General features: G+C 34.1%; 1 protein-coding gene across 3 annotated transcripts in view; it reads right to left on the bottom strand.

Moving 5' to 3' along the window:
* The window catches only part of brat (tripartite motif-containing protein brain tumor), a 449,650-nt gene extending 434,592 nt beyond the window's left edge, over positions 1-15,058 (bottom strand). For 2 of the 3 annotated variants that reach the window (XR_015072235.1, XM_085960737.1), the window contains exon 1: positions 14,676-15,058. The gene's annotated coding sequence lies outside the window, so the exon portion shown is untranslated. Of the gene's footprint in view, positions 1-14,519; positions 14,587-14,675 lie in introns of those variants that run through there. The other variant, XM_085960738.1, reaches the window with a different exon arrangement.
* Positions 15,059-22,204: the final 7,146 nt, after the last annotated feature.

Raw genomic sequence — 22,204 nt, 5'->3', positions numbered from 1 at the left:
TTGATACATGCAACACTATGTCTTACTGTGCGGTGTCTTTTGAGATCGGGCACGCTCTGCAAATGCATATGCCTAAATTGAAATTACGAGGGGTATTTTAAGATACCTAGACATGAGATATACTTCCAATATTGACACATTTATTTTATGGTAGTGATGCTGACATTAGTCACTATAATGACTAGGGAATCCAATCCCGGGATCCCGAATCCCGGGATCCCGAGCTACGTTCGATACCTATGAATCCCGGGATTGATAAACATAATCCCGGGATTTCGGGATTGATTTTTTTATCAATTTTTATGGAAAATATAACAGAAAAAATACTTTTAATATAAAATAACTACATTAGAAATAAACTGAGTTTGAATGAAGTTTGATGTGTAGGTTGCCGATTCATTTTATTTTTTCACATAGATTATTAAAAATGAGAAAGATTGGTAAAAAAACAATGCTTCGCACTTTTAACAAAATAATTCCACCATGATATCATACGTTTTACGGCAGTTTCATATTTGGCTGACTAATTAGATTTATGAAGCGGAAAGGCCATAAGTACGCCATGATTATTTGCTTTACTATTTTAAATCTCGCTGATCTATTCATTATGTCTTTACTATCAGAAATAGCAATCTCATATTAAATTCACATTATTATTTATATTACAATATTATTTACTCCATTAAACTTGTGTGTTTCCAAGATTTAACGTATACAATATTAACAATAAATGTCTTAAATAGTATAAACTATACTAGAGTTATTTTTGACCGATTTTATCAATGTTATTTGTAAATATAAAAATTTTATATTAACAATGGAAAAAAATCCCAATCCCGGGATTGTCAAATTGTAATCCCGAAATCCCGGGATCAGAATTTTGGCTCGGGATTGGATTCCCTAATAATAACACACGTTTCCACCGCTATCTTAAAATAGTAGGAACAAAGCATGAAAAAGATACTATCAAATAGTAAATTCCATACCAAAGCACATTTCCTCCAATATGAAACAGTACCAGGCAGCTAGTATGTCTGTGTCTGCTAGATCTCTTGAGAATGGCTCCGAGCCCGAAACGTGGAGGAAAGAAGAAGTAAAAACACGCTGTGAAAACCCAAAAATCTATTACGATAACAACAAACGTGACAGCCTAAATTCCCTAAATAAATCATTATAATGTACATGTATTTTCTGCATACCAACAAAATCACATCGACATATTCGACGTGATGCAGTCGAGACGAATTTACATGTGCAACCCGGCTAATTGGTGAAGGTAGCAAGGTATCGAAAGGCTAGGAAAAATTGCTAGGGTTTTAATGTATGAGAAACGGCTGAAGATGGGTCATAATTATTATCAGACGTATCAAATTTTAAATTAGCACAAACACCCTGAAAATTATGCGTGTGCTGTCTACATTACACTTCCAACAATCCATGTTCAACAAGTCATGTCATTAAAACGCATAAGAACTAAATATTTATCGTCAGATGATTATAAGATAATCAATTTGTAGTGATATGCATTCACAAACACCGGATGGCGTATGGATTTCTTCCGCTGCAGTTACGGAGCTGACTTCATAAATATTTGTAAGTAAGTAGGTAGGTACCTGCAAAATATAATAATGATAGCACAAAAAAACATTTTAAAACAATAATTATTATCCATGTTAAAAATTCTCACACACTGCTCAATCGTAAATTGAAAATTGTAACAGCTGTCCGCTTTTTACATTACATGGGTCATTTACTAGTCCCCAAGGGCCAAGATGACGCTATAGCAAATTCTATTAACGCTATACTTCGGCATGGTCTAAAACGATCGTGACTAGGCGATGCGCAGATTGTGCAAATGACGCGAGCCGAACGAAATATAATTTGTCATAAAAATTCAACATGCGTCCTTTTAATGATATGTGTATTATTATATTCGTAATATATATTCATTGACATGTTTTCTTTTTCAAGTACATGCGGAACGTTTTTTAGTCATCTTTACACGATTTAAGAATATATTCCTCCGACGCCATCACAAAACAAATTGACGTGCTCACACCTCGACTGTCAGTCTCCGATTGGCGACGACTGCGAAATTTCGTTCCACATACTGTTGAAAATTATTTGCCGTTTCACTTATGTACGCTCTTAATTATAGCAAAATCTTAAAAATATGTGGATTTCTCACAAATTGAATATACAATATTACCCAAAGCATAGGAAAATCCCTGTAACTAATCAAAAGGCCCTTATTTAGCCGATTTAGCGTAACCACTCAAAAAATAGTAAATACCTACCTAATTCAATATTCAAATGCTTTCTTCAATAATAAATATTTTAGCTATAAAATGTGATTATAGGAAAAAAAACAATAATATTTTAATAGGTAGGTTTTGCAGTTGAAATGTATGGTTGTTATTATATTTCTTATCGTGGGGGACCTCAGAATCAGTCAGTGCTTCGGAACATAAAACCCGCCACTGTTTATGATAAAGCTTACTGTTATAATTAACACATGAGATAAATTATTATTGTAAGAAATTATCGAGTTTAGTTATATATGCTGGTTAGTTATATTTTGGCACTTTATAGCACAATTAAGTAGGTATATCTAGTTTCTAGATACAGTGTAAATCTGTGATACCCAAAGGGCACTAAACTACAAGGCTGTTCCCAAAACTGCATGGTTCGGGGGTGTACGTACATTGAAGCTAAGAAAGATTGGAGAGGTCTTCATTCCGCAGTGGATAGAGCCTAGTAAATGATGACATTATTAATCAAAACGGTGGCTGTAATTTCTATCTTCAGACGATATTACAGAAACAAACATGACTAATTGAAATTCATCATTGAAATTCTAACACTTTGATATTTCCCAGTCTGATCTTGTTTGAAAGTGAAAATGCGTAATGACAGGGGAAACTTTGGTTTAGGATCTAAGCAGAAGTTTCGTAAGTACAAACCTAACCCAAATTCTATCTTGTAAATTTTACTCAAATGATGAATAATTTACCAGGTTTCTAAGTACAACTCAAGTGAATACCAAGTCCTTGTCGTGGTTATTGAATACGAAGAAATTACAAGAAATTGTGAAGGTTTAGAATGACTTTGACGAAATTAATAAAATAATTACGGTTAAGGAGGGGTCTACTTCTTGAATTATAAATTTTTTATGTAACCATAGGTATTAGGTATAGGCACCTACCTCGACATGGCGTAAAATCGAAAATGGGAATTGTAATCCGGGTAAAACTTAAGAATGAAACCAGTAATACCTAGTACCTACCATCATTCAATTGTTCCAGTTCAACTCAAGCCATTAATTTATAAAATTAATAATCGCTATCTATATAAGTAGGTACCTATTTAATGTTTATTTTACATGGGTTAAAGATAAATAAGCGCTAATTCGATACTACAATAAAGGGAATCGCAAAGGTCATGCATTTGAAACAAATATACTGACAAAATTAAGGGGGAGAGGCATGCCAGCAGAGAACCTGGCGGTAAAAGACGAAGCTTGCAATTTGAGATTTTTTTGATAATTTACAATTTCAACTGTATTAATTAATAAATTTATAAAAAAAAATATTTTAAGTATTGTCCCAATATTGAAACTAGTTACTAGATAGATAAAAAGGATTTCAAGTTATACACATTTATATTTTTAAAAAAATCGATGTTTTTTTAAAATAAATATAAAAAATATTAAAACGATGAATTAGTCAAAAATCTAAGCGGTCAAAAATTGAAAACTTAATAAACTAAATTTGAATAATAAATATGACCATAATAATTATATAATGTAATAATAAGATATGACCCTGCAACGAATTCACATATTATTACATTTTTTTACAATTGTAAGTTTATCTTTGAATTATAAAAAAAAAATCTTTTTAATGTTTTCAGATACATATTTATTAATTATTGAAATTGTAAAATATCAAAAAAAATCAACAAATTGCAAGCTTCGTATTCTTCCGCTAGGTTCTCTACTGGCATGCCTGTCCCCCTTAAGTGTGAAAATGAAAACATACCTGTGTTAGATTTAATAATATATTTAATAATAATAAGATCTGATTAATATTGAAAACTAATACAAATAGCTACCTACATAAACAAGTAATTTACTTATCTTTTTGCAGCGGTTTGAATTTATTATGTATTTTATTTTTTATATAAGTATCTATATGCACGTCATAATGGGTCTTTATAGCTATCCGCAAACAAAGAATGGACAAAGAACTTTACGCCCCCCTATTAAAAATATAGCAACGTAGCACGAAGGTGCAATACCGTATATGTGTCGAATGCAAAATAGTGACTTCAGTTAATTAATTTCAGTGATTTTGTGACTAATAAGATAATTTATTGCATATTAGTATCCCGGAAGGCAATTGATGCCTTTGAGATGTGGTGTTGGCGTCGAATACTTCGCATTTCTTGGACGGAGCACAGGAGAAACCAGTAAATCATCCAGAGACTGAAGATAAAGGAACGGCTCTCGACGAAATGTCTGAGAAGAATTCTGCAGTTTTTTGGACATATTGTCAGGCGCGGACCGGACAACCTGGAGAGACTGGTAGTTTTGGGTAGCCTCCAGGGAAGGCGAAGCAGAGGAAGAGCGTCTGCGCGATAAAGCGACCAAGTGAAAGAGCTGACTGGGGGGCACCATCCATTCTGCCCTGAGAGAAGCGGAAGATCGAGAAGAATGGAAAGTCTTGGTCGCTCAAAGGATGGCAAAATTTAAATGTGGTCACCATCCTCAGCCATGAGTGCACGACCAAGAAGAGATTAGTATTCATTGAAAATCATAGCCATTAATTTTATTGATTTAAATTAAAACAAGACAACCTTCTCTGTAAGATATGGATATCAACAATTATGTAAAAGTTGTAAGTTCTCATATAGGAGGTATTCGCATGTCTGGCTGTGTTAAGTCCAGACAGTTGCGTGTAAACTGCCAGACGAAATAAATTTGGATTCAGCAAAAGAACGTCTAAAATAATACATTTCTCGGTAAATGGGAATATTTTCATTTAAATTGTCTGAAGCAATCATATGAAATATAATTAAAATACAGTGAGAGCTGTGCGACAACATTGTTCCAGGTTCGGTTAGAATGTAGAAAAGGAACTACTACGGGTAGGTACAGTAACGGTTCAGTTCCTCAGCTCTGATTAAGATATATTTAATTAACATCACAATGATAAATTAATTTTAATTGGCTTCGTTTCGCAGTTATATAATTGGAACATTGCAAGTATTATTACAAAAATTGATTACAAAGGCAACAGAAAAACCTTTCATACAACAAAATATGACAGAACAATAAAATGTGGGCAGAACAATGCTAATCTCGCTTGCGAACTCTCGGGCCTTTGCATATCAGACGTAAAAAAGTAAAAGTAAAATGGATTAAGCATAACTTTGGTATATAAATAACATTTTTAAAACAAGCGTACATATTCATGTGTCATTGAGAAACGTGTCCCTATTATTCAAGCGTGTGACAGGGTAGACAAATACGGAAAAAAACTACTCTTATTTTTAAATAACAAAAAGATTTATTAAAAGCGTAAGCAACTCCACAATCAACATTTCGATTTTGGCGTGATTATTATTGGGGTGATAGTACATATGAAGCGCCGAGTATCAAATCCCCCTAAAACGGTTTTTGAGTTAGATAATAATATGTATTTAGATTTAGACAGATATTTTTGTTACCTATAATATGATGGCCAAAGATTGAACTTTAAAAAACGCCAAAAACCGTCAATACGTATGATCAAAAATCAGGATGAATTTCAAAACCCGCTAAAATGGTTGGATGTGCTTTTCAAATACCCCTAAATGGAAAGCCAAAATACTCTTCAGAATGTAACAAATTAAAAAATAAATACATAAAATTCACAGATTTAATAGATATGAGTTTTTCTCATTTTTCTCAAAACTACCTAAAATCGTTTTCGTCATTTTTCTCGGAAACACTTAAAATCGTTTTTGGGGCTTTTGAAACTACGCTTTATATCAACGCTATCATTGACATAACTGTAACCTAGTACCAAACATTATGTAAACAGATTTTTGTTTTTACAAGAAATGGTTGTTACCCACTTGTTAAACCAATTAGGTCCATAGGTACCTACTCTGATTCCAAACACAAATTGTAAAACAATGTGTATTTGCCAGACCCAGGATTCGAACCTGGGACCCAAACATTTTGTGTTCTTTGCAAGTTAATTTACTTCTGAATACTTATAATTAATATGTTAGTACACAGCTATTAGGTAGGTACCAGGGACGTGCGGTGACCTTTGTTTGTAGGGATGGTGTAGCTGTAGACAGTGCAGACTGTAGAAGATTTTACACAATTATATATAAATAAAATACTTGAAAATACGTAATAAAACCCACCAAAATACAAGACAAAGAACAGAAGAAACTAGGTAAGTAAGTACTTAGGTAAATTATAATTACAATAATAGTATGTAAGTAGGTAAGTATATAAAATTATTGAGATATTATTATAGAATTTGATAGGTACTTACCAATCAATATCAAATTAATGTTCTTATTAAATGTAATAAAATTTTAAGTAGGTGTGGTCTGTAACTGTAATACTCCACGAACGTAGTATCATTGTTTGACAGCTCACGGTGAATTGTGATACGGCGAAATGTAACACGTAGGTACAATAATTTAAATGTAACCAAGAATTACAAATTGCAAAAATGATGTTACTGTTGTGATATAGCAAATTATTTTTCGATCAAAAATAATATATGACGTGTAATCCAAACAGAATCGTTGCTCCTCTGACAGGGAGTTGATTCGATGAATTTAAAAGATCACATTATTAGTCACCGTTCAAGGAAAAAAGCGGCCTCGCCGTCAAAATTCGTTGCCCAAGATTAACATTGAATCACACTGTCTGTGGGTAATAAAAACAATAAAACAACGAATTCAATTAAATTATTATCGTTTGAAAACGAAGCCAGCCTCCAATTCAAGATCGGAAACTTTCAAAAAACGGATTTAGTTTGACAATTAATATGCAATCACATAAAAAGGTAACAAAGAAAAACATTATCACCGTGTGCTGGGTTACATTTTTTGCATGAATGAATTGGCATTCCGACTGTCGATCGATACTTCAAATTTGGATTAAATGAATCGATAGTACCTATTCCAAATTTAAAATTAATTTGTACGAAACGAATGAATTTTTAAGGGTAATGTGCGTTTAAATTTTAAATTTCGAACGATATTTACCACAGAACAGATAATAAATAGAATACCGATAGGCTATATTCAATATGCCGCACGTTGAAGCAGGGTTGTTGAATGTGTGAGTGTCCTACGAAAATGAAGCACGTGTAATACACCAACATTAAATGAGCGTAAATGCATAAACTGAGAGCAGTTTTCAGTATTAGACGTACAACGTATTCTCGACACGTGTATAAGTTTAACCCGGATTCTTCCTTACTCGAGACGGTTACCTGCTATAGCCTTACCCGTTGGGTATTTCAGTTCCCATTATTTCTGAGTTCCCTGATATTTACCTATCATCGTTTCTCGGCTGGCCTTCGATCCGTTGTATTAAATATCGGATGATTATTATACAAATATTCTAAAAAGAATCCAAACATTCAAATTAAAGACGGCTAAATATGTAACATGGAACGAAATAAACCGATATTCACTGAAACAAATTCAAATATAGAACGATTGTAAGTTGATCAAGTACCTACTTTTACAAATTTAAAACGCATAAATTAATAGTAAGTGTACATTTTGGGTCTAGGACAATTTGGCGACGCCGACTGAACAATGGTCATCTAGGCGCCACATGTGCGGATGCATTACGACTTACACCAGCAAACCGGATGACTCTGACCAATTTTCCGGCGTACAGATTACATCTAACACAGTTATTGTAGCCACATTCATGCACGCCATAAATGAAGTTTCTATTAGCAGGCCCAGATTTGTATGGTCAAGTTCGTTTACGAGGGTCCTTTTAGCCGGCTCTCACATCAAACCTAGTCTCGCCTTAAAACGTGTCGAATACGTCGATGTGACGTCATCGTTATTCAACACAAATAACAAAACACACGTTGCCAAATGGAGCTCCGCAGATTGTTTCGTTTGAAAAAAACATCTGGCTGTTGCAATCGACAAGTTGCATCCTTCTCGGGCTCCGAGTCGAAGTCACATGCAAACACCTACGAATTGGTCATTCCTATACCGGCTCACCGATTACCGCATTCAAATAATATATACGTTTCGAAGGCTACGGGCGACTGTCGCTAGTATGCGCGGTATCCAGAACCAACAATGGATACCAATTCTCGGAAGGTTTGTTCGGCACACGGACGAGTTTTGATGTGAGAGCCGGCTTATGTTTAATATAAATTCCGAAATGGCGATAAGTAGAGTAAAGTAAGTATTATGTGCCTGCATTCTGTTTCGCGAGGCAGTTTCTTGCGAGTTCTGTCACGACAAGCGCCCCTACGCATGGCCATATGCCTCGAAAACTCGATATCGTTGGCTCCGGCAAGTTCGGTCGACTCTACGCACAGCCGGCCCATGAAACATCTGCTAGTCTGACACACAATATGATACTGACACAACACACACGCGCGCCAGCAACTACACACACTCGCGCGCGCAGGAAACGTCAAGCGGGCGGGCGGATGACGTGCCCGAAAAATCATGTTCCCTCCGCTAAAGTAAAGGTGTGTTTACACAGCCATCGCAGAACGCTTATCGCCAGTATCACTGAATTGAATGTTATTGATTGTCAGACAATGGAGTGATAATCAGAAACAATACAATACAACTGAACATCGTATAAAAACTGTTGAACATTTGTATGCGAACATTTTTTTGCGAACATTTAAAATGTTCAGATACATATTATGACAATTATTTTTTTATTACGTCGTAAATGAATTATTTGTGTTCTTGGTCCGTACAAGGATTAAGTGATGTTACCAAGACGTTTAAAAAAAAAATTCTCTACTATAAGACGGAGCCAGGATATATAGTTTCATACAAAACACAAACACTAAATTGGACACGTTTTCAAAATTGCTCAAAAGATATCTGACAAAAAGCTGTAAAAATTGCATCGTTTGAAAACAAACTAATTTTCAGTATGCCAACTGTACTGACTGGCGGAGTAGTACGTATAACCAATCGTCCGTTATGAGAAATTAAATTCCCTGGACAACTATTCCGTAACATTTCTGTATATAAACAATACATCTGTTTATTTAACTTAATCTATTTTTTTAAATAAACATCTGGCAGTACAGCTAAAGACTCATTAGCAAAATGAACAGTTCTGATATATTATATACCTAGGTACGTAAGAATATATAAGAACGAATGTGGATATCGAAATTGACCCGAAATAATTGAATGCAGCTCATGGGAAGACGTTGAAAAGACCCTACTATTTTATAATATACTTATTATCAAAGTGAAACTGAAAAAGAACTAATGAACTACTGTTAAATTATCTGCAATTCATTTCAACACCAACCACTCAGAATTATTCAAGTACTCTCAGTCAATACTATTGATTAGCAGAAGGATGAATCAGTTGCATGATTTACAAGAAAAAGAAACCCTTCAATTCAATAGAAGTTACAAGTCAGAACGCTCGATATCAAGAACGCAAGTGGATAATGATATAAATAAATTAATAAACAATGTTATCAATCAACATTGTAATGCAAGTAGGTATATATATCGACAAACCAACAAAAAATTGCAAATTCACAAATACTTACAAACAGTAAAATGATAATACAAGTACTATTTTTATTTATCTTACGCTCGTTGTCTCATGTCAGTAGATGATTCATTCTGAAAGATTTCTGAGTCATATGAACTAATATGTTTGTATACAATATTAATTGATTGTGTATAATAATATATTATTATTATGTAGGTATCTAAACTTTGGTTATCTGTGTTTTACACAGTTTAATTTTAATTGTACGTTTACATAATAGGTATAAAAACTTAAGGCGATAAATCAGTGAAACCGCAAATAATTTTCAACTATAGGCGCGACGAAATTTTGGACTCGCTGCCATTCGGGGAGAGAACGTCGAGCTGGGAACACGTCAATTTGTTTCGTGATGGCGACGGGGGTATTAATTCTTAAATCGTGTGAAGATGACTAAAAACGTTACCCATTTACTTGAAAAAGAAAACATGTCAATGAATATATTATTATTGTTACTAATAGAACAATAAACAGAACATTAAATGGACGCATGTTGGATTTATATGACAAATATATTTCGTTTGGCATGCGTCATTTGCACCCGCGACCCGCAATCCGCGCATCGCCTAGCCACGATCTTTTTAGACCGTGCCTCAACTGAGGTGCCTTAAGTAAGACTATAAGCATAGTCCTCGATGGAAGTCTAGATTTAATCATGTCAGATTCGAATCACTGACTCAATTTCAATCAATTTACGATTAATAATAGAAAAATATCGACTTCGTGAAAATTTCTAACCAAAGACAATAATATAATGATCAAAATTAGTATTGTCGCAGGACGTAGAGACGTCAATACTTACCTCGCTCATGTAGGTATTACGAAGTCAATATTATAATGTCAGAGCTCGGAAGAATCTTTCTAAAATTACTTAGGTAGGTACCTACTCAAACATATTATATGTATACATAATATATAGAAATGTACCAATGATTCAATTAGATTTATAGATTTTATCACCACCGTAAATACGGTCATTAACGGCTAAGTACCTACCTGTATTCACTTTCATTTGTGTTGCCAAAGGTTGTGATTACGAGGTTTTTTACATTAGGAAGATTTGGATGTGCTACCTAGTTAACTTTTATTTACATTTTGTTACTTATGATTTGGGATAACATATTTCGACGAATCAACGAGCTATCAGTGATTAAGTTTTGCTGAAATATATCGTCATCATCAGTGATACCACATTTATATTAAACGTGTACTCTCCGATATACATTTCTTTAAATTATGTATCCATTCCAAATTCAAAACGTATTATTTTGATATCCTCTCGTTTAATACAAGATTTAAAAAAACAACAGAAGCTTACAAATACTGTCACTTTCATACAATATATGCTTATATTATCGAGGGTATACTGACAGAACGCATTAACTCAGTTTTTGCTGTTTTTCTGCTTTAAATGCCAAAATGTATACAATTTTACGCTCTACTTCCTGGTAAAACGCACAAAGGCATAGGATATAATGGTGAGAAAATAGAAACATTGCACAGAAAGTATAGAACTGATAGAAAGTATGATAATGACTGTGGCACCCCTGTATGGACCCCATTTGGGGATGTCTCTGTGTATCTGGAGAGGTCCGAATCGGTATCAAATCCAACAAATAGTAAAGCGCTGATTACGAAAATAAATAATAATAATAGAGCCGAGCCGGCAATGCCGTAGATTATGACCGTTGAAATATTGCAACGTCGCCGTTTTTCGACAACGCTTTCGTTGAAAGCAAAACACAAGATGGCGGGCAGAACGTTGCCAACAGCCAAATCGCAAACGCATACATTTCGTCCTCCGTAAAATAAATTATTAAAAATGTAACTATTATATAATATTAACTTAAATATACCTTGCCGTTTCCAAAACAATTCCGGTGTATTATTTGTTCACCTCCAAATCCTAAAATCCAGACGAAAAACCATACTAAAAATAAAAGTGAGTGTGTTTCTCACTTTCGAAAATGGAGGGAAATGACATGACCATGCGTTCTGCGTATACAAAATACAGGACTTGTAATATGTCGTAGGTATATTGTGTTTGCCATAAAGGTTAGTCTTTATAATGTAGAAAAAATGTTTTTAAATCATAAAAAAATATACGTGGGAGAACGCTTTGAAAAAAGTCCTTTTTGCGAATATCTCAGAACTTGTTTTAATGAGTTAATGCTTTCTGTCAGTATACCCTCGTTATATTATGGCATGTCTCAATATTATCAACCAAATAAAAAAGTGTCATTTTATTCTAACTACATTTATTAGGTAATACCAATACATATCTAAAAAAAAACTGCTTCAAAGGAATTCAATTACACTTTTGCTCATTTAGGAAATTATTCCAGGCATCTAGAATAGTAGGTAGGTATTATGTTATAATAACAGATACCTACAATAATAATTTTATTACCAGGCACTACAGATTAAAAATATAACTTTGAAGGCAAGAATGTGACAAAAGGTATTCAGTTTCCTGAATAAAAAGTAAAGATAAGTCAGTTCGTGTAAAATATGATCCATCGTAAAACGACACCTGTATCCAAGGTATCGGTATAAACGTTAGTAGGTATACAGTATTTTATCTAGCTATGGAAGGTTGAGAAGTTTGTAAAATACAGGTAAAAATTGGTTCTTGTTCGATAGATTCGAGATACACCAGGTAGCACCTATTCAAAAGGATACTAGCTGTCTATTCATATCTTATAATCCGCGGACCTTCAAAATGAGCACGAATTTGCTTGACTGCGCCTCTTTATTGCTTGCCTTTCAGTCTACAGGTGTATCCAACAACCGGGCTGCATACGAAATACTTCAATAATTATTATTAATCAATTTATCATCATCAGCCGGGGCATTGCCGACTCTACAAGTAGAAAGCCGATACATTCACAACGACTGGTTCTACTTTTTCCGCCCCTACCGTTGTTGTCTATGGATGACTTGTCATTATTCTATAGAGTGCTCATACTGACGCGTCTGTCGTGTTCACACAGGGGATCGTTTGATTTAGATAGATGAGTTACATGATAATTAATACACTAGCATAAACACAGCTTCTACAATAATTTAATGCATAGATCAATGCTACGTATTTTTTGGAAATCGATCATATTATCAATAATATGTCATTCAATCTGGGATCAGCTGAACAGTGGACCACTCGTTTCTTGTGCAAAAAGTTATGCTCAGGCTTTATTAATCTAAAGATGGCGCTGGCCGGGGTCGATCCACTGCTAGATCAAGGCCTCCCCTAGCTCCCTCTATCCTTCGCTGCCACGTACATTAAACGAACTTTATTAGTTCGTCTATCCTGCCGGTTTTAGGGCGTCCCTGTGGACGTTTTGTGCCTCTTGGGTACCACTGTATGACGGCATTTGTCCAGCGGTTGTCCACTCGTCATCTGTCACATCGCATATTCTTGTCTGCTTCCTTATCCATTGGTTTATTTTATGATCTTTCACGTCATACCCAACATGCACATTTCCTTGCCGCATTGCGCTAGGTACTCATAATTTTTGGATTTTCCTTACGTTAAGAGTCTACGTAAACGTTGCTAGCACACGTTGGTTGAACACTTTACGCTTAAGAAACAATGAGAGTTCACTTTTGAAGATACTATTCAGGCGCCTAAACGCATTCCATGCCAGTCTAATTATTCTGCGATCAACTCGTCATCTTAATTTGTTAATGATATCAAGTGGGTAAACATAAAAAAGCGTAGGTACATAATGAGATGAACCGATTGACCCAATAGAATAAGAAATCATATTATTATAGCATAATCGATAGGAAGTACCAACTTAGCGTTAAAAAAAACAAAATATTTGATTAAGTACCTACCTACCTCTTTACTTTAGCTATAATACCTACCAATCTTATTAATCACAATTCGATACACTATGAAATGCAGATGAAAATATGCCATGTCTTTGTTACACATTTTTAAATTAGAAATAAAATAAAGTACCAAATACCTACCGATCTTTTAGTCACCAATGAATTTTATGAATATTTATGGTGGGTAATACCTATTACCTACCTATGCTTCAGTCACAAATTAAAAAAAATACTGATTCACTGTTTTCAAAAACCATATGGCAATAAAATACAACATTATTAAACGATTTTAGATCTATTATTGTACTCTACTTATATAGGTATTTAAAAATATCACAAAACTGGTAAATTTATAATATCAACAATAATTTTATTTGTCGCTTGAAAATGTCGTGCAAATTCATATTTTGTCAAGTTTGAGCAAATTAAAAATAATAAACCATAGACAACAAAATGTGTAATAACAATAAGTAATGTTTGATGGCATACATGTCTATTCTATATCGAATATTTATTATTGTAGTTAAAATTCGAACGTTATCTGGGGATCTATTTACTGACTTAAAATGAAAGTAGGTACAACATGATAATATTATTATACCTACTCAAATTCGATATCAATTTTTATAGGTATAACATAACTAAATAATATCCGAACAGGTCACAATTTATTTTAATTTATGGTACAATATTAATTTTATTACCAAATAATTTATAATTGTACCGATATGCGACAACCATGGTGATTTTAAAATAATGTTCAACACGTGCCTCCACCTTTATTATTGCTCATATTAGTGCTACAATATTACGTCCATGGTAACTCGAGGCAGAATACCTGCAATATGGACTATTATCAAAAGACCCTTACCTGTCCACGGCTTCAGGGAATCGAACAAAGGACCCCGAGGATCCAAAACGGAACTAAGCAATCAGACAGATCTGTCACACTGACGGTTGAACATAATGTCGTTCGCCGGGAACGCAGTCGAATTTATTACAACAGTAATGAGGTTATTATACTCACTTTGTCGTTATCCCAGACGCATCCTAGGTAATCCAGATTTTTTCTAATGGTAGCTAGCGAACGCACACACTGTTTTATGCATCAAATATAATCCAAGTAAACAGATTGCCTGAATGACAATAAACACAACAATATAACCAACTGCCAAAATACACTACGAACAAAGAATAATACCGCGTTCCAGCGAATGCAGCTTCTTCACGATTGTATATTAGGTTGATTTCTTACAGCTTTTCGAAAAAGGAACGCGCACAGTTCTGTGTCCTTTATTTTGGGCTCCAAATCGCGTTTCAGGGAATGTTTGGGCGCGCTTTTTTTGTTTTAACGTATAGTTTTTACCAGAAAGCAACAGAACATACCGCCACAACGGCGCGACCAATACTGACGAGGGGTTTAGTATGAGCACGCAGCATTGGCGTCTAAAGCCTGAAAGTGTTTACTCTTTTCATTTCGAGGGGGGCATGCGCTTGCGTGATAAATATTATGTGTATGGTACAGACAAGATAACCCTGCTCGTTTTGGTGAAAAATCAAATTTATTATTGGGAAAAATACAATCAAAATATCCATATTTTATCGTCCCATTTCTTACTAATTATTGGTGGAACTTAATTAAAATAATACTTCACATCTGATGAAGTTTAACAAACAGATGGACGATTACGTTATGTGAAAACACTAAATAAACCGAGCCGATTACCAATATTAATCATAATAATCATTGACAGGTTTACGGACAAAATAAAATAAAAACCTACCTACAACCACCAACATGGCTAGTAAAAATACCAATGTATCTCTTCCCTATCCAATTATTATTAAAAATGACAATGTTGACACAATAATATCAATGGGCTTTTGTTAGATAGTGGATATGTTATAGACCATTTTGATATTAGTTGCATAGTTTTTATTATACGTATTTTATGCTTACCTACTCGATTCATTATTGCGTTATCTTCGTCACAGATAATCGCCGTTGATATGAATATTCCAATTAATTTATGATTTTTATTATTGTCACTCCAACTAAGTATTCTGAGGACCAGTGTAGGTATTCTCGTATATCATTGTTACTGTAACAACATTATCTGAAAAGAAATGTTACCAGAGAAGAAATAGTTTGACGTGAATATTTGATAATATAACCTAAAGTACATCCTTACTTAAACGTAATTCGAATATTTCTGTAAAATATGACAATGCATCTTCAATATTATTATAATAATATAGAAGGTACGGGAAGTGTTTATATAATGTCATTATTGTGGTAAAAAAATGGTAAAAACGTGATATTAGTTACACTTCATTAATACTAATATTCTAACTGTCACAGTTAAATTCAAATTTGAAATTTATTCCTGGTTGTTATCCAAAGTTTTATAATGTAAATGTATTTAATATACTATTTCACCTTATCACCCTCCACCGCGTACCCGGTTCGTAAGGAAAGGTATATGATGACAGCAAATGTAGATTCTTTGTATATCCAAAAATAGCAATTATAATAACAAGTGTATTAAACATTGAAAATATTGTCTTTTAACTATTGTAGATTAAAAATTATTATTATTGCCTCGTGTCTTTGTGTAAACTTTATTTATTGGAACCTGCACGAATTCTCACCGGTTGCCACTGCTTCGGTTGAATAATAAATACCTTCGCTGTACAGTCATATGTCACGCAGCGGCGTTGCGGAATCGCACGAACCGCTTCGTGCACCTCCGAGAGGTCGCTCGATTACTCATTCTCTCCTGTACGGTCTAAGCTGCCAGAGCGAGATGGGTATACGAACACGGGATAATCGCATTCATTCTATGAAGAGGTTGGTTACGATTTGAAAGAAAAAATAATAAACCGGTCGGTAATTTTACATAGGGTTGTTATAATAAAGGGAGAATTTTTATAAAGTCATTGATAATATAATTTTACTGTATACTGAATATTATTTACACTTTACAGCATATTATTTTTGATTGTCTATGACAGAAAATTCAAAAATAATGGCGGGAACCAGCTGACTCTCTCGTGTGCAGAAATGTCAGTGGAATAACTAGGTAGGAAATATATTTAAAAAAATACACCAAATATACAAATAATTACTTTTTTATATACCACGTTTTTAAATTTTCTGTTGAATCATATAAACTTGACAATGGCTTTGTTTTAATAAAAACTTTTTATTGTACTTGATAGAAAGAAATACTGAATAAATATTATAGAATACAGAAATGTCATTTTGACATTTCATATTGATTTCCATAGTAACGCACGTATATATTAATAATTTAGTTGCTAGGACCCACTTAGCAACCAATAATAGTGAGTAGTTAAATATTACTTTTAACGAACTTTTTCCGAAACATACATAACAGAATTAACTGAAAATGAATTCAATTCTGCTTATAGATGGCCAAAAGTATTAAAAGAATGCATTGTCGTCGTGTTCTGATATATTCTAAAAGTTTCAAATGTCTAGCTAGTCGGGAAGTTAGTTTAAAATCCTGAACAAACAAGAAACAATTTGTACTGCTTAAGAAAAAATCTGTACCGGACAAACAAGAATACGAGCTAATAAAAACGTGGTAATAAAATACATCGTCTACACTCTACACAGTACACACTCTACACTACTCACTCATGATTAATTAGCTAGCACTTATTTCGTATTGCGGATTATATGTAGAAAACTTCACTCTTTTCGCCCGGATGTTATGATATGAATTTAAATAGCACGTTATCCCAGAGCAGTGTTGCCAACCGTGCTACGAGGGTGGGTCAATAATTCCTTAGAAAAAAGCATTAAAACAGGTTTTATTTTTGTATTTTTTTTTTATTTCTCAACATAATTTCCTTGGAGCTCAATACACTTGGTTAGACGTTTCTCAATTTTTTTTAAACCGTCAGAAAAATAAGTTTTCGGAAGGTCCTCAAAATAAGCATTTGTCCGATCGATGACTTCTTCATTTGAAAAAAAACGTTGTCCACTTAGCCATTTTTTTAAGTTTGGGAAAAGGAAAAAGTCACTGGTGGCTAAATCTGGCGAATACGGTGGGTGGTCGACCAATTCGAACTTCAATTCTTCAATTTTAGCCATTGATCGTAAACATGTGTGAACACGGGCATTGTCCTGATGAAAGAGGATTTTTTTCCTGTTTAAATGAGGCCGTTTTTCTTCAATTTTGTTTTTTAGCTGGTCCAATAAAGATGCATAATAATCCCCTGTTATTGTTTTTCCTTTTTCCAAATAGTCAACGAAAATAATTTCACGTGCATCCCAAAATACAGTAGCCATAACCTTACCAGCTGATTTTACGGTTTTCGCCTTCTTTGGACATGGTTTGCCTTCGCAATCCACTGCTTTGACTGTTCTTTCGTCTCGGGAGTATAGTGGTGTATCCATGTTTATCTACAGTTACAAAGCGACGAAAAAATTCATCCGGATTGCGTTGCATGAGCGACAACAGGGCTTTAGAGGCCACCACCCTACTGCGTTTATTGTCGACTGTGAGCAAACGCGGCACCCATCTTGCAGAAATATTTTTCATGCCCAATTTGTCATGTAAAATAGAAATGACGCTACCTTTTGAGATCCCTGTAACCTCAATTATCTCACTCAACTTTAATCTTCGGTCACTTAACACCATATCGTGGATTTTATTGATCATTTCTGGTGTAGTCACCTCTACAGGACGTCCTGAGCGTGGTTCATTCTTTGTTGATGTACGACCACGTTTAAATTCATTTAACCAGTTATAAATAGTTGCAAGTGAAGGAGCAGATATGCCGTGAACTAAATCCAACTCATTATTTATTTCCTTTGCTGTTAACCCTTTTATATTAAAATGTTTAATAACAACTCTAAACTCAATTTTCTCCATTTTCCATTTTTCCATTTTCCACAAGCAAATTTTTTTTTAAATGTACGAGAAACACACAACAACCCGACCAATCTGATTGAAACTTCGCAGCATACTGAATCGGTAGTGCCGCTGCATGAAAACAAACCGCTTGCAGTACTAGTCGCGCCACCTGTCGGCTTTTCTAAGGACTTATTGACCCACCCTCGTATAATAATTATAGTGCAATACGATAATTTTGATTCCGCGAGAAATGATACTATAATTTTACGTCAAATATGTCAAAATACTATAATTTTAAAGGATTCAAGACGAAAAATGTTCCTATTCCATATTTTTTACAGAAATAATTATTACGTCCTATAATCAACATAGAAAAAGATGGCAACACTGTCATAGAGTCAAATCTTCAATGGCTAGATAGATATGTTGTTCCAGATTCAGAGATTCGCAAACTTTGTTGTTTGGCAGAACCCTTGACACACTTTTTAAAATTTCACGAAACTCCTACGAGAACCTAAGAGCTGACACATAATTATTATGGGGCAAAATTGAAAATACAGTAAGAATACAAGTTTAATGTAGATATGAAATTCTGCATATATATTCATTACCTATTAAGTATATTTTATTATTCATTGGTTACACGTCAGGCTTGGGCTTGTGTCGTGGGTCCTGGTTTCGAATCCTGGTTATAGCAAAATTTCACACAGTTTTTCAATGCGTGTTTGGACACAAAGTGTGGTCCTGATAGGTGAAACAAGTGGCTAACATCCATTTCTCGTAAAAACAATAATTTCTTACTAACTTACTTATCGATTTTCCTCAATGTAGGTATATTCGCTTGTCGATTTATATTATAAAATAACACAAATAGACAATTTAATTTGGCAAGGAAGTTTCTAAAAACTTTTGTCTCATAACTGAACAAATAATGATCATGTGAAGCTTTAAAGCAAGCATTCATGAAGCTTTAAAGCAAGGGTACCCAACCTTTTTGAGGTTGGGAGGTAATTTTTATCTTAATTTTCATGGCGATCGCCTTCTAATAAAAAAAAATGTTGTTGCTTTAATTAGTCCTTCAAATTTCAAAATATTCACTTTAAAAGGCAAAATATCGTTAAATATCTGCAAAAACAAAATTATTTTTAATATTTTTGTATTTTTTTATATACTTAAGTACTTATATACTTATGGGGAGCAAGGAAGAATAAAAAAATCTTCATGCAGTTTTTCATTAAGACGGTACTTCAGTGAAACGGCAAATAATTTTCAACTATTTATAGGTGCGACGAAATTTTGGACTCGCTGGCAATCGGAGAGCAAACGTCGAGCTGTGAACTCGTCAATTTGTTTCGTGATGGTGACGGGGATATTAATCCTTAAATCGTGTAAAGATGACTAAAAAACGTTACCCATTTACTTGAAAAATAAAACATGTCAATGAATATATTATTATTGTTACTAATAGAACAATAAAAAGAACATTAAATGGACGCATGTTAGATTTATATGAGAAATTATATTTCGTTCGGCACGCGCCATTTGCACAATCCGCGCATCGCCTAGTCACGATCTTTTTTGACCATGCCTCAACTGTGGTATGACCTTAATTCAAATATATTTTATTAATATTATGGTGAGAAATAGAAAAAGTACCTACCTACTTACAGATAATTGGAACACTATTAGATATTAGTTCTCGAAAATCAGTTTGAAAGAATTTATTAAATAGTTTGACAATAATTTGAGTCACTGGTTTGGTTTGGTATGGTTTGGAACAATTTGGTTTTTCTTGTGGGAACAAAGTTTATCGATAGGTACCTACATCGATTGTAACAGTTGCAGGCATAGATTTGTTGCATGTTAGTAACTACATAGGTACTAGCAGTGGTCTTGTCGGTGGAAACAAGTTGCAACTTGTGACAGACATTATGTTTGGCGCCTGTTCCATTAAATTTGTCAGCAAACTTAATAAATATATTTTTTTTCTATTCAAGTGTTAGTTTTTCATACATGCATGACAATTTTGTTTATTTTTGAAAATGTTATATTTGGGACTGTTATTATATTAAGAACAGGAAATAATATATATTGGTAATACAGGGTTACAACAATGAACCTAGCCCATATTCAGTCAGTCAAACGTTTACCTAATTATTGAGAGAACATTTAGGTAGGTAGGGTTTGTCGAATTTCTTTTAATAATGGTGGTTTGACAATTAACCAAAATTCTAAAAGTTATCCAAACTCTCGAAAATACAATAAGACTGGCGAGTGATTGAGTGTGAGGCGTTCCATATTCTCAAACTGAGGAGCGGACTATCAAGATTAACTTACTATCAAATGACTTCTACAGTAAACAGTAAAAACAGACCAACAGGTCTTGAGTCATATCAGAATCAAGAAAATATACGAATAAAAAAGAAAAATTCTCACTGTAGGTATACTTTACCACCGTGCATGCATTTACAATCAAAAAACTTTGATAAAGGACCTAACCATCAAAATATTTTAAGTTTATATTAACTATTAATTGATTGTTATTCAATTAATATTGTAAAGTTTTCATACTTCCATAATCGTATCACTGTAATATGTCAATTTAAAAATCTCATTAGAATTTAAAATTCAGATTGCTAATTGCAACGTTGCCTCACTAAGTCACCATCACAGAACAGGTTAATAAATATAATTCAGATAGGCTATACTTATCCCAATACCATGACCCCCACATACTAAAGCGGGCCCGCAGACTAGGATCTTTGCAGGGCCCCCCTACCTATTGCTAAGGATAAAGGCACAGTGATGCCCTACAGTAGCGTTTTTCAAATGGTGTACGTAGTAAAATTAATGCATTTACCTATTTAGTGTTTTTTTGTATAATACATCCATTTGAATTATAGAGTTGTAGAGTATTGATACACAATTAAAAATTGTATCGTACAAGCACATACTTTTAAATAATAACCTCATTGAAGGAAAAATTTTACTGTTAGAGGAAATTTGTGTTGTGTGTTTATCTCACTTATCTGGTCGATTCGCCACGCCGCGCCCTTCCTGAGTCCAGGCCCCCAGGCTAGAGCCCTGTCAGCCCCCCCTATGTGGGGGCCATGCCAAATACACTACATTTTTAAGCAGGTTTTTAAATGTGTGAGTGTCTTACGAAAATTAAACACACATTATATACATGCAACAGTGTATGTTGCAACCTTTAAATACACCAATATTAAATGATCGTCAGTGCATAATCAGTTGTCAGACAAAGGACAAGCTTAAAATGACGTATTCTTGACACTTGGTTAAGTTTATCCCATATTCTTCTACACTAGAGATCGGTTGCCTGTTACTCCACACCCGTTAGGTATTTCAGTTCCCATTCATTCTGTGTTCCCTGCTCACCACCATAGTTGACATTCTATTTTGATATAATATGTATGAAATTTTTATATTACTTCGATTTAAGCCCCACCGGGGGGCAATTTTAATGTTTTGGGGTGGAGGTCAGAAAGGACGCAATGAAACTCATTTGAAGACAAAGTAAATAGTATGTCAAGGATCGCACTAATTTGCTTACGGATTTCACAAACCTTGGATTTTTCGACCATGTGCATGGATACTTCTTCATTATTGTCGGCGAAAACAACAATTAGACACTTAACCATAATTA

The sequence above is a fragment of the Rhyacophila brunnea genome, unplaced genomic scaffold (genome assembly GCF_057557595.1).
Source record: "Rhyacophila brunnea isolate RB1 unplaced genomic scaffold, BYU_Rbru_1.0 scaffold_12, whole genome shotgun sequence".
NCBI lineage: Eukaryota > Metazoa > Arthropoda > Insecta > Trichoptera > Rhyacophilidae > Rhyacophila > Rhyacophila brunnea.
This window is presented reverse-complemented; position numbering and strand designations above follow the sequence as displayed.